The sequence below is a fragment of the Sabethes cyaneus genome, chromosome 3 (assembly GCF_943734655.1).
Source record: "Sabethes cyaneus chromosome 3, idSabCyanKW18_F2, whole genome shotgun sequence".
NCBI classification, from domain to species: Eukaryota; Metazoa; Arthropoda; class Insecta; order Diptera; family Culicidae; genus Sabethes; species Sabethes cyaneus.
Window position 1 is genome coordinate 111,492,083 of NC_071355.1, and position 11,392 is coordinate 111,503,474.

Genomic DNA, 11,392 nt, shown 5'->3' on the forward strand with positions numbered 1-11,392 from the left:
CTTCAAATTGATATTGTGCTTTGCAGCTGTACCTGGATTAATCCAGATTATTTTCTCTAATGCCAATGTATATGACAAAACAAAACAGCAACATTGCAGTTGTTACTCTTTCTCACTCACAACATTCGCATTGTCGCAGTTTTTGTGCCAGTCGCACTTTTAGACTGCGGTGTTCAGTAAGGTGCAAAATGCGGGATATTGATGATCAAATGATATTGGACTTCAGTTTGCATCAATTTCAACTTAAATTTGAACTGGAATTAAGACTTTAAATTGAACTTAAAATTAAACTAAAAGTGGAACTTGAATTTGGATTTCAAATTACACTTAAAATTGAACGTTAAACTTAAGTTTGGGCCAATTCAGACTACAATATATAAATTGGACTTGAAATTACACATGAAATAGAACTTATAATGAGACATGAAATTGAACTTGAAATAGGACACAATAGAGAACTTAAAATTTTACTTGTAACTAACCTTGAATTGGATGTAAAATTTGACTAGAAATTATGCTTACAACTTTGCCAGAAATTGGAGTTAAATCGGACTTAAAATGGAACTTCGAATTGAACTTGAAATAGGATTTGAAATTGAATTTGATTTTTTACATCGCCCAAGAAATCCGACTTGAAATTGGATTTCAAATTGAAAATGAAGTTTTACTTAAAATTTGATTTAAGACTGGAACTAGGAATGTATCTATTTTTGCAGAGTTAGTTTATTTATCGAAAAAAATTAGCCGCCGTACTTTTAATTAGGTACACCTCTTATTTTAATTTCTATAAGTTCGAGGAGGTGAACGAGTTTGTATACTTCGGGTCGTTGATGACGTCGGATAACAACTGCAGCAGAGAAATGCACCTCACCATTCTTGTCGGAAGTCGTACTTACTACGGATTCTACAAGACCATAAAATCTGGCAAGCTTCATCCTTGTACCAAATGTACCATGTACAAAGCGCAAATAAGACCGATAGTCTAAGGGCACGAAACGTGGTCAATGCTCGACGGAGACTTGAACGCACTGCAGCGGCCATGGCCACTTTTGGACGTTGTGTGCTTAGGATCATCTTTGGTGGTGTATGGGAGTACGGTGTATGGAGGAAAAACATGAATCACAAGCTGGCGCAGCTTTTCGGCGAACCCAGTATTCAGAAAGTTGCTGAGACTGGAAGGGTACAATGGGCGGGACATGTTGTGAGAATGCCGGAAAACAATTCCGTAAAAATGATGTTTGCCTCGAATTCGGTTGGTACAAGGTGCAAAGGTACGCAGCGTGCTCGACGGTTAGACCAAATGGACTCCATTTAATGGAGCAAGTCCTGGAAAGTGTGGGACATTCGAGAAATTGGAGGCGAACAGCCATGGACCGAGTTTGTTATGCAGGTGAAATCCTAACGGACATCGCATTAGTATAAGTAAGGTTATTAATTAGGATAAGTATTTTAGTTTCTCTAGCTTTTACTATAAAGGTATCGATACAAATATCGGCGTTTTAGCATCGATACTGACCGGTATCGGGACACTCAGTATCGATCCAAAATATCGATGTATCGGCCCAAAAGTATCGATTTTTTCGATACAGATACAGTATCGCCCAATGCTAGTATACATGCAATATGCAACATATATGCATGCTACACGCGTTGTATGTAACATTTATCAAAGTAGTAACATTGCATACGTTGAATTCTCAAAAGATTGTGCATTTGAAAACAATTTAACGAAATCAAGAACACAAACTTTTGCTTTCCTCCTACCTTACTGAAATTAAAGATTGTTTTTATTATCCATGGTTTCTCACGTTGAAGGGATTTTACCAATTCAATCCTATTTTATCAACAGCACATCTTTTCACTACACCTCTAATGAAACGGCAAGCATGCGTATTCATACAGAGTCGTATTATAATCGAACACTACAGCTGTAGCACATTTTTCCAACACAGATATCAAATTCGCCGAAGTTTAATCGTCTCGCAGTAAAGAATTTGCGATCTGTTGGGACAACGAACGTGTGTCATTTTTTCTGGCACACTTCCCTAACAGACATCAAATTGGACTAGGTTTAATCGCGTTCGTAAGAAATCTGTTGGCACTAGGGGCTTTGTCACTCTCTCTGGCGTACTTCCCAAGCAAGGACATCAAAATGGTCTAGGTTTAATCGCGGTGTTAAGAAATCTTGTTGAAATGGGGAATCTTTGTCACTTGTTTTGGCTTACTTCCCAAGCACAGATGTCAAATTGGTATAGGTTTAGATCATCGTAAAGAATCTTCCAACCAATCACGAAGCGAGAATTCTGGTAAAACATAGGTTCATTATTTTCAATTTTTCAATAGTTCAACATCAAGAATCGATACTTTTCTTCTTTTGGGTCAATTCTTAGAAGATTTTCCGATCGATTGGTGTAAGAATATTGAAAATCGATCGGAAAACCGCTGAGCTATTAGCGCTCAAAACCTTTCATTTTTCGTGACGCACGCATTTTTCGATTTTTTGGAATGACACCCTATTTCAAAACTTGCCGTAAGACGTAGTCCTACGTCAAAACAAATATTGAATATGAAATAAACAAACCTGTAACATTTCGGATAAATGGCCTTCGTTGAGCAAATCCATTTTTAAATCCCATTTCCTTCAGTTCGGAAATATTTAAGTTCGTATTTTCTCGCATTACTCGGCTGGTAGAGAACGGATCTTTAGCCACTTTTCGACGAATCAGACGATCATCACTGGTTGTAGTCCTCCGCTTTCTTCCTCTTTCAGTCCGGTCTTTCGCGCTTCCAAGTTCCTCATATTTTTTCAATGTTTTTCGTACTCATGCCTCATTAATTTCATATCTTCGAGCAATTTCTCTATTCGAGAAACCTTCCTTACGATTTTTAATGATAAGTTTACGGATATCTTCACAAATTTGCTTTTTTGACATCGTAGCAGATAAAAACGCGCACCAGTAATGAAAAATCAATCACAAACAATTTGTTTTGACACTTCGCTGCAGTGTGATGGCGAGGAAACTATTCGTATACAGTAGGCGGCGTTGTGCAATCATTATATTAGTAGTGCGTACTTTATTATGACCAACTAAAAATTGACTTTTTCTAGAACTATACAAAATAGCTCTAGCTTGATCAAAATAGCTAATGTTTATATTTAACGATACATAAATCGTTTAAAGCATTGAAAATACTACAATTTGTCCAAATATACCGAGTTCATATGTTTGACAATAAAAAAAGATACCGCGTGTTATATACAGTGGACCCCCATTCGTTTGAACGATTCCTCATGCAAACTAACGGGGTTACTTTTTAATTTTAACAACTGGTAACCCGAAATATGCTGAAACCTGTGTGAACTGGCCGCCCTACTCTTTGTTATTGTTTTGGTGGTTTGTTTTAGTTAGCAGTTGCAAGTGCGAATATTGCATTTTCCGATCGGATTTCTATCTTAATCGTTAGGAAAACGAAATGTAAAACCGATTAAACACGCTAGGTCAGTATAAACAAATCGTGTTTATGTGCATTGTCTGCATAAACAAATGATGTCATGTTGAGAATGACATTTGAACCATTTTTAATTTGCACGTCGTGCAAACCAACGGGGTTCAAATTAAAAAGTGTTCAGATTAAAAATGGTCAAACGAACGGGGGTCCACGGTATGAGAGCGGGTGCGTACTTTATATTGTCCAGTACTGTATATAGACTTTTCCAAGGCATTTGACAAGGTTCCGCACCTGTTAGCAATCGAGAAGATGAAGCGCATTGGCCTACCTGAATGTGTGAGTGTGAGTGCGCGCGCGCGCGTGTTTGTGTGTGTGTGTGTGTGTGTGTGTGTGTGTGTGTGTGTGTGTGTGTGTGTGTGTGTGTGTGTGTGTGTGTGTGTGTGTGTGTGTGTGTATGTGTGTGTGTATAGCCCATCTATGTCCCACTGTCCGGCAGTGATATTATGAAAAAAAGCTGCATTGATGGTTAGTCTATGCAATTATCTTAGTTTCGGGTTTTAAACATTATTTTTACATTATTTAAACTTATTAAGGACAAATTTCTACTGTATAGGTGCTTGATGAGCTAAAACGAAACAAATAATAAAATTAACATATTAGGTTTACCCGATAACTAGGCTGTGCGGCTCAACCGTCTGCCTATAATCTCAGCTTTAAGATCAGGCATCCGGGAACCACGCAGCTTCGCACCTCCTAGCTTAGCAACTCAATAGAGTATTACCGGGTATTGTCGCGTGGAGGCGCTAGGGAGGAACTTGGGCTGGCGAAAGCTATGTTGGACGCTTTCTCGTTTGCTTACCCCATTTCATACCAAAGCGCATTGGCCTACCTGAATGGATAACAAATTGGCTACTATCGTATTTAACAGGTCGTACTGCCTTTGTGAACCTCAAAGGAACTGAATCGTACTCTTTCGATATACCTTCTGGAGTACCTCAAGGCAGCATTCTAGGGCTATTAATTTTCGTACTTTTCGTTAATGATATCTGTGATAGCCTTAATTCCGAAAAATTACTATACGCCGACGATCTCAAAATTTTTCGTACCATCACAAGTTCTCTTGATCGCGATGCTCTACAGCGAGATGTGAATAACCTTTTGCACTGCCCGAATAAAAATGTATAGCAAAAAAACATTAAATTTCACTGTTACAAACATTGAAAAACTTCGAAAAACCACATTGAAACAGTGAAAATCTTTGTAAAAGTTACACTGAAGTTACCATGAATACCGCTGTTTTCACAGTAAATTTTAATGGAAACCGCCAATTTTACAGCGAATAAGGGGGTGATTAAGTGATGTAACACTAAATTTTTCGATTTTTTCCCATACAAATAAAAACCAAAAACAGTAAAATTTGTGGTACATTCACTATAAGTTTTACATTGTTTTACAACGAAGTTACAATGAAATTTAAGGTGAGTTCTGCAAAAAAATTGTAGGCTTTCGGATTATTAGGACAAAATAAAACCGGCTGATTAATTACGGTATTTCATGTTTTTGAAGATATAATGAATTTGATAGGCTTCGAACTATTATGATTTTCGAGCCGCATTCATCGCTCATATTAGGAAAGTATTAGAGGTCAGTACACCTACATAAACAAATTCCGCTCTTTCCCATTCACGCCTTATCTCAATCTGTTATATCCTATCGACTCTTTGTTTTATGACTGTCTTCTATCGTTCCCTTTCAATTGTAAAATCTACCGTTATAAAAACTTAATTATATGCCTGACACCTCATTCGATGTCAAGACGTAGAAACAACGAGGTTGGTCTATTTCATAGGAACGGAGCCTTTCCCCGAACACCCGCGTTAAGAATCGCGGCTAATATGTTGACAGACGAACAAGTAAGTCGCAAGCGCCTGCATAATGTCGTCGTCCCGTCAGTAAAACGAATTAGATTAAACTTCTCGATCGATGGTTTCTACAGTAGACGGAGGAAGAGACACAATTTGTGTCTACAAATAACTCAACCTGCCAAGGATTGGACCTTAGATAGAGATTATTTCCTGCTTCTAAACAATTTGCATTGTTGCCGAATTATATGAAAAATTTTCCAAGAACGGTACAGTGAAGTTACAGCATAAAGTGTAGTAAACAAGAAAATTCATTGTATTCGTAAAGTTTTTACATTAATATGAAAAGTGAAGTTACAGCATAAAGTGTTGTAAACAGTAAAATTCATAGTAACCGTACTGTTTTTACATTAATATTCGTTATGCATTTCTACCCGGGTGGTGTGCTACAAACGGCATGGAGGTAAATATATCTAAATGCAGCATAATCACTTTTTCCCGCCTCCGTAACCCTCAACATTTCACATATCAAATGAACGGAACTAATATGAAACGTTGCAGCTTTATTAAAGATCTGGATGTTACACTTGACACCAAGTTGAAATTTGACGACAATATCAGTATAGTGACATCAAAAGCTTATGCTGTACTTGGCTTCGTACGACGAAATGCTTCAGATTTCAGAGACATCTATGCTCTAAAAACGTTTACTGTTCATTAGTTCGTAGTATATTGGAATACGCAGCACCAGTGTGCAGGGATGGTTCGATCACTTTGACTCAATTTTGATTCATTTGACAGTACCGTCTAAACGGGGACAAATATGACAAAGTTATATATGAGACATTTGTAGAACAGGTTATTATCTATAATTTGGCTGAATAAAGTTTTGCTGTATCTTTTGTAGTTACGGCGCTACAATGCTAGTATCTTATTAGTGACTAAATGAACGTTCATTTAGTCACTGATGAGTTACTAGCATTGTAGCACCGTAATTACAAATGATACAGCAAAACTTCGTTCAGAAAACTTGTAGATTAGAACTAGTTCTACAAATGTCTCATACATAACATTGTCATATCTGGCTCTGCTGAGACGGTACTGTCAAATGAATCAAAATTGAGTCAAAGTGATCGAACCATCCCTGCCAGTGTGGGCACCGTACCAAATAGAACATATCAAAAAAATTGAAAGTATTCAACGCTCTTTCATTCGATTTGCTTTGCGTCATTTACCATGGCAGGATCCTTTGCATCTTCCTGCCTACGAAAATCGTTGTCGACTGATAAACCTAAGCACGCTTGCTGAAAGAAGATGAGCTTCTCAGAGACTAGTCATCTTTGACCTGTTAATGGGAACAATCGACTGTAGCAATCGATTGGAAGAAATTATCTTTAATGTACCTCGTCGTATTCTCCGAAATCGAGTTCTCCTCTTGACTCCGGCTCATCGAACTCAATATGGCCAGAATAATCCATTGGATTGGTGTTGTCGGCTGTTCAATGAACGTGTTTGATTTTAACATTTGTAAAACTAGGTTTAAGAATGAAATTTTAAAATTACGATAAGATATGTCTGTACTGCCTTGGCGGAAGACTTAAAGCAAATAAATAAATAAAAGCTGGATGGAAAATATTCACATTCGACGTGCAATTTATTTTGAGTATTATACCTATAAAAATGGATTTCTGTCTGTCTTTTTGTCGGGATGTTCCTTATAGAATCAAAAACTACTGAACCAATCGGCGTGAAAATTTGCATGTAAAGGGTTTTTGGGGCCAGGCAAGGTTCTTGTGATGGTTAGAGATCCCTCCCTCACGAAGAGGGGGGTCCCATTCAAATGAAACACAAATTTCTGCATAACTCGAGAACTAATCAAGCAAATCGAACAAAATTTGGCATGTGGGTGTTTTTGGAGACAAGATTATTTTCTATGGTGAATTGAGACCCCTTCCCTCTTTAGAAGAGGAATTATGACTCCTCTCTCCTTTAAGAGGGGGGGGGGGGGCTTCCAAACAAATGAAATACAAATTTTTAATCTTCTAATTTCTCAAATTTCTAATACAAGAACTAATCAAGCAAATAAAACCAAATTTGGCATGTGAAGGTTTTAGGAAGCAAGAATGTTTTATATGGTGAATTAGGACCCCTCACCACTTTAGGAGGGGAATTATGACCCATCTCCCCTTTAAGAGGGGGGCTTCGATACAAATTAAATACAAATTTCCTCATAATTCGAGAACTAATCGGTCAATTGGAACCATATTTGGCATGTGGGTGTTTTGGAGGCAAGAATTTTTTCTATGATGAATTAGGACCCCTTGCCTTTTTAGGAGGGAGGGGCTCCCATACAAATGAAATACAAATTTTCTCGTAACTGCAGAACTAATCTAGCAAAGCATTGTCATCTGTGTTAATCAGTTGAAAACAAATGAGCCAAAAATGCACTTTTTTATTCATTTTTTCAAACACTTTATAAGGACATCATCATGAATCACTTAACCATAGTTTTAATTTTCACAAGCTCAATTTACTGTCAAATCAACTAATGTTTATTTGAGCGTCTTAGTAGAATACCCTAGTAGAATACTGTGTTTCCGACAGGAAATATGATGAATTAAAAATTGTTGTCCAAAAACGTACATTTTTTAACTACTGAAAACAATCGCTGCCTCGCTGCTAAGCAATTCATCACATTTTTCAACACTGATTTCAGTGATTCTAAAAGTCAAGCACTTAACATTCACACACCAAATTATTCAATACAGTTTTTTTAATCTAAAGTTTTGTTACTAGCCGAAAATCTTATTATTTTATAACAAAACTAAAAATGACGTATGAATTGACGGAACCTGTTCAGCAGTAACAGCAACGGCATTGACATTCGTAAACTATCGCATTGCCAAAAACATGATTTGATTCTGAAAATAAGAACTATAGGTTTGAAATTACCTAAAACCTCCAATGGTGAAAACGTGGTTCAATACGTTCAAGAGAAATGTATGTTCATAATCAATTTTTCTTTATTAAAAACAACGGAAAAGACAGCTTTTTCAATAATTTTTGACGATTTTCTCAATTATTTAATGAAGCAACGATATATTTCAATGTTATTTGCTTTAACAACACTGTTTTGTAGTCGGACCGTGTGCGCTGCTATGTTTGCCTCTTTTGTCCTCCCACCATCCTTATGCACAGTGAGTGAGACGTCAAACTCACAGTTTCCGATAACAACACTGGAGAATAAAACAGACGACGAATACCGTTTGCCGAATGGTGCGGTGAGTGTATGCCCCGATAAACAATTTAGACAGATGGCATTTTACGCATCTACCGACCAAAAATATTAAAGCTATCAATGCAGATGCCGATTAATAGGTCGCGGATAGGAACGCGAGCTTACAGAATAGGGGGAAAAGTTCGAGGGATTTTTTATGGGGGTGTATAAAAATTCAGATTTCAGGACTGCTTAAAAAGCACCTTGAGGGTGAGGGTGTATGTTCGGCCTGATCAAAATTAGTTCCATCGCTCCAACTTTCAAAGCGAAAAATCAAAAGTTTGGATCAATAATAGTGTCTTCCAGTGGTAATAGCTTGAAGAACTAAAGGTAGCAAAAAAGTGGTATGCTGATATCCCCCACTTAGTCAACCCATCGTTTGTAATAAGGTAAAACAATCAGTGACCCGCTTAGATTGCTTAAAACCGGTTCATTGCCCTAAGTAATCAGCGTGTCCAGTTTTTTCGAATACAGTTTTCAAAATACCCACAGCTCAAAAGCGAAAGGTTGTATCAATAAGGTGTATTCGTATAAGTTGTAAGCAATTAAATGTAGTTAGGCCATTACAAATATTTTATAAAGTTTTTGTCCTTCCAGTGTTGGGCGACTGGAAGGGGGGCGAAAAAAAAACATAGAAATTTTTTTAATCGAGCAAAAAAAAATTGATTTTAGGCATATTTACTTAAAGTTTAAACGTGAAAACCAAATCTATTCTTGCTTTTAATATATACGTTATTATTTTTCATGCAAAAATCTACAAAAAAGACAAAAACGAAAGAAAAAATTTTCGGCCGATTTTCGGAAATTCCGTTGTTTGAATTTCCATTTCTTTTTCGTGCTAGAAGCATTAACTCAACACGTACATTCATTTTTCGAGTTTTTCAGGCTGTAGAATCCACAGACAATTGATTTTATGAAAAAAAATTAACTTATATCCTACAAATTATTTTTTTGCCCCCCGATTTTTCAAGCCAATTTCCAGGGGCGGGGGTGACAAAAGCTTTTGAAATTATTTGCAATGGCCTTATTAGAAATTTTATAGAAACAGTGGAGTAACTGGAGTAACACATGAAGTCGTGTTTAACATAAAAAATTAAAATAAATCCAACTTTTTCTCCGAATATCTCGAAAACGGCTGTATTTAGAAAAACAATTATTATGACCAATTTTGTTGTAAATGACATAAAGAATTGTTATTTTACAAATTCATATATTACTTGAAAATCCCAAGTTGGAAAAAAGTCATGAAAGTCGTTGTTCTACGAAGTCCGTCCATGAAAGTTGCTCCATCTCAGAATAACTTTTAAAAGGTTGCAATTAATACTTCTGTTTTTTCCAAAAAAAATTAAAAATTTTCAAAAGTGGTATATTTTTGATATCTTGATTTTAATTCAAATTTTTGAAAATTGGTAAAATATTTTTTTTCAGTGCATATTTTTTTCGTGTTCAGAAATCAACTTTCTACAACTTTTGTTTAGATGTAAATTTTGTAAAATCAATAGTTTTCGAGATACAATCTTTCAAACATAATACACATGAAAATAAATACGCCCTTTTTGAAAATGAGTCTTGACTCAAAATGGCGCCAAAACCAGTGGAAGGTGCATATTTCCTCCTATCCTACACGTTTGTAAAGTTTCATACAAATCTAAGAGGTTCATTTCAGATTTCAGCTTTTTTGGACGATTTGGCGTAGAACTGCTCAATAGTGGGATTATGCCGGTGGATAGTATTTAAAGACAAGTCAAATGCTCTGTATTTTTTCGGATAAATGGAAAGTCCAGAAGCTAGTGGTGTTGCCAAAGCCAGGGAAACCCCCGGGAGATCCCGCATCGTATAGATCAATATGACTGCTGGACACGCTAGGGAAACTACTGGAGAGGATCGTTCTTAATAGGCTGACGGAATGGCTGGAAAGTAACCATGGACTCTCCAAGAGGCAGTTTGGGTTTCGGAAAGGGAGATCTACGGTGGATGTCATTCACACGGTAATCGAAAGTGCCGAGAAGGCAGCCAACCAGAAGCATAGAGGAAACCGATATTGTGCAGTAGTAACCATCGACGTTAAAAACGCGTTCAAGAGCGCCAGTTGGGAAGCCATCGCTATAGCACGTCATCGAATGAGGATCCCTGATTATTTGTACGGCATATTGACAAGTTACTTCGAGAACCGGTTGCTTCTCTATGAGACCTCTATGAGTCAAAGATCGATCAGGATAACAGCGGGAGTGCCACAAGGCTCCATCCTGGGTCCATCGCTCTGGAACATAATGTACGATGGTGTACTCAAGCTGAATCTGCCTAGAGCCGTAGACATAGTTGATTTTGCGGACGATATTGTGATCGTAGTAACATGAGAATCGCTAGAACAGGTAGAAATGTTGGCGACAGAGTTGGTATACATAATTGGAAGCTGTATGCAAGGGGTAAAACTACAAATAGCCCTTCACAAGACAGAAATGCTGGTGGTAAACAACCGTAAGGCGGCTCAAAGGGCGAAGATCAAGGTTAGAGATCACACGGTAAGCGCGAAGCGAATACTGCGGTACGGCGGTCCTGCCAGGGTCGCCGTACCGCAGTTAAAAATCAGATTTTTAATGCTGAAATGGTCTCTTCCCCGAAAACGATTTAAACGTAAGTTTAGTGTAATGAATAGATATCTCCGGCAGAACTCGCAGGCTTTTTGACAGTCACAACCCACAACTGCTCTTGCGGGAGGGTTTGTCGAGACTCCGTTCGAATTCATAATACACTTGGTTTGGTAGTTAACATTTGGAAAAAAAATTAATAACTTTTGAGCTTT

General features: G+C 37.3%; 1 protein-coding gene across 1 annotated transcript in view; it reads right to left on the minus strand.

Annotated features, from left to right (window-relative positions):
• Nucleotides 1-11,392, minus strand: part of LOC128744243 (clathrin heavy chain) — a 356,313-nt gene that overhangs the window by 205,015 nt on the left and 139,906 nt on the right. The gene's annotated exons all lie outside the window — the stretch shown is intronic.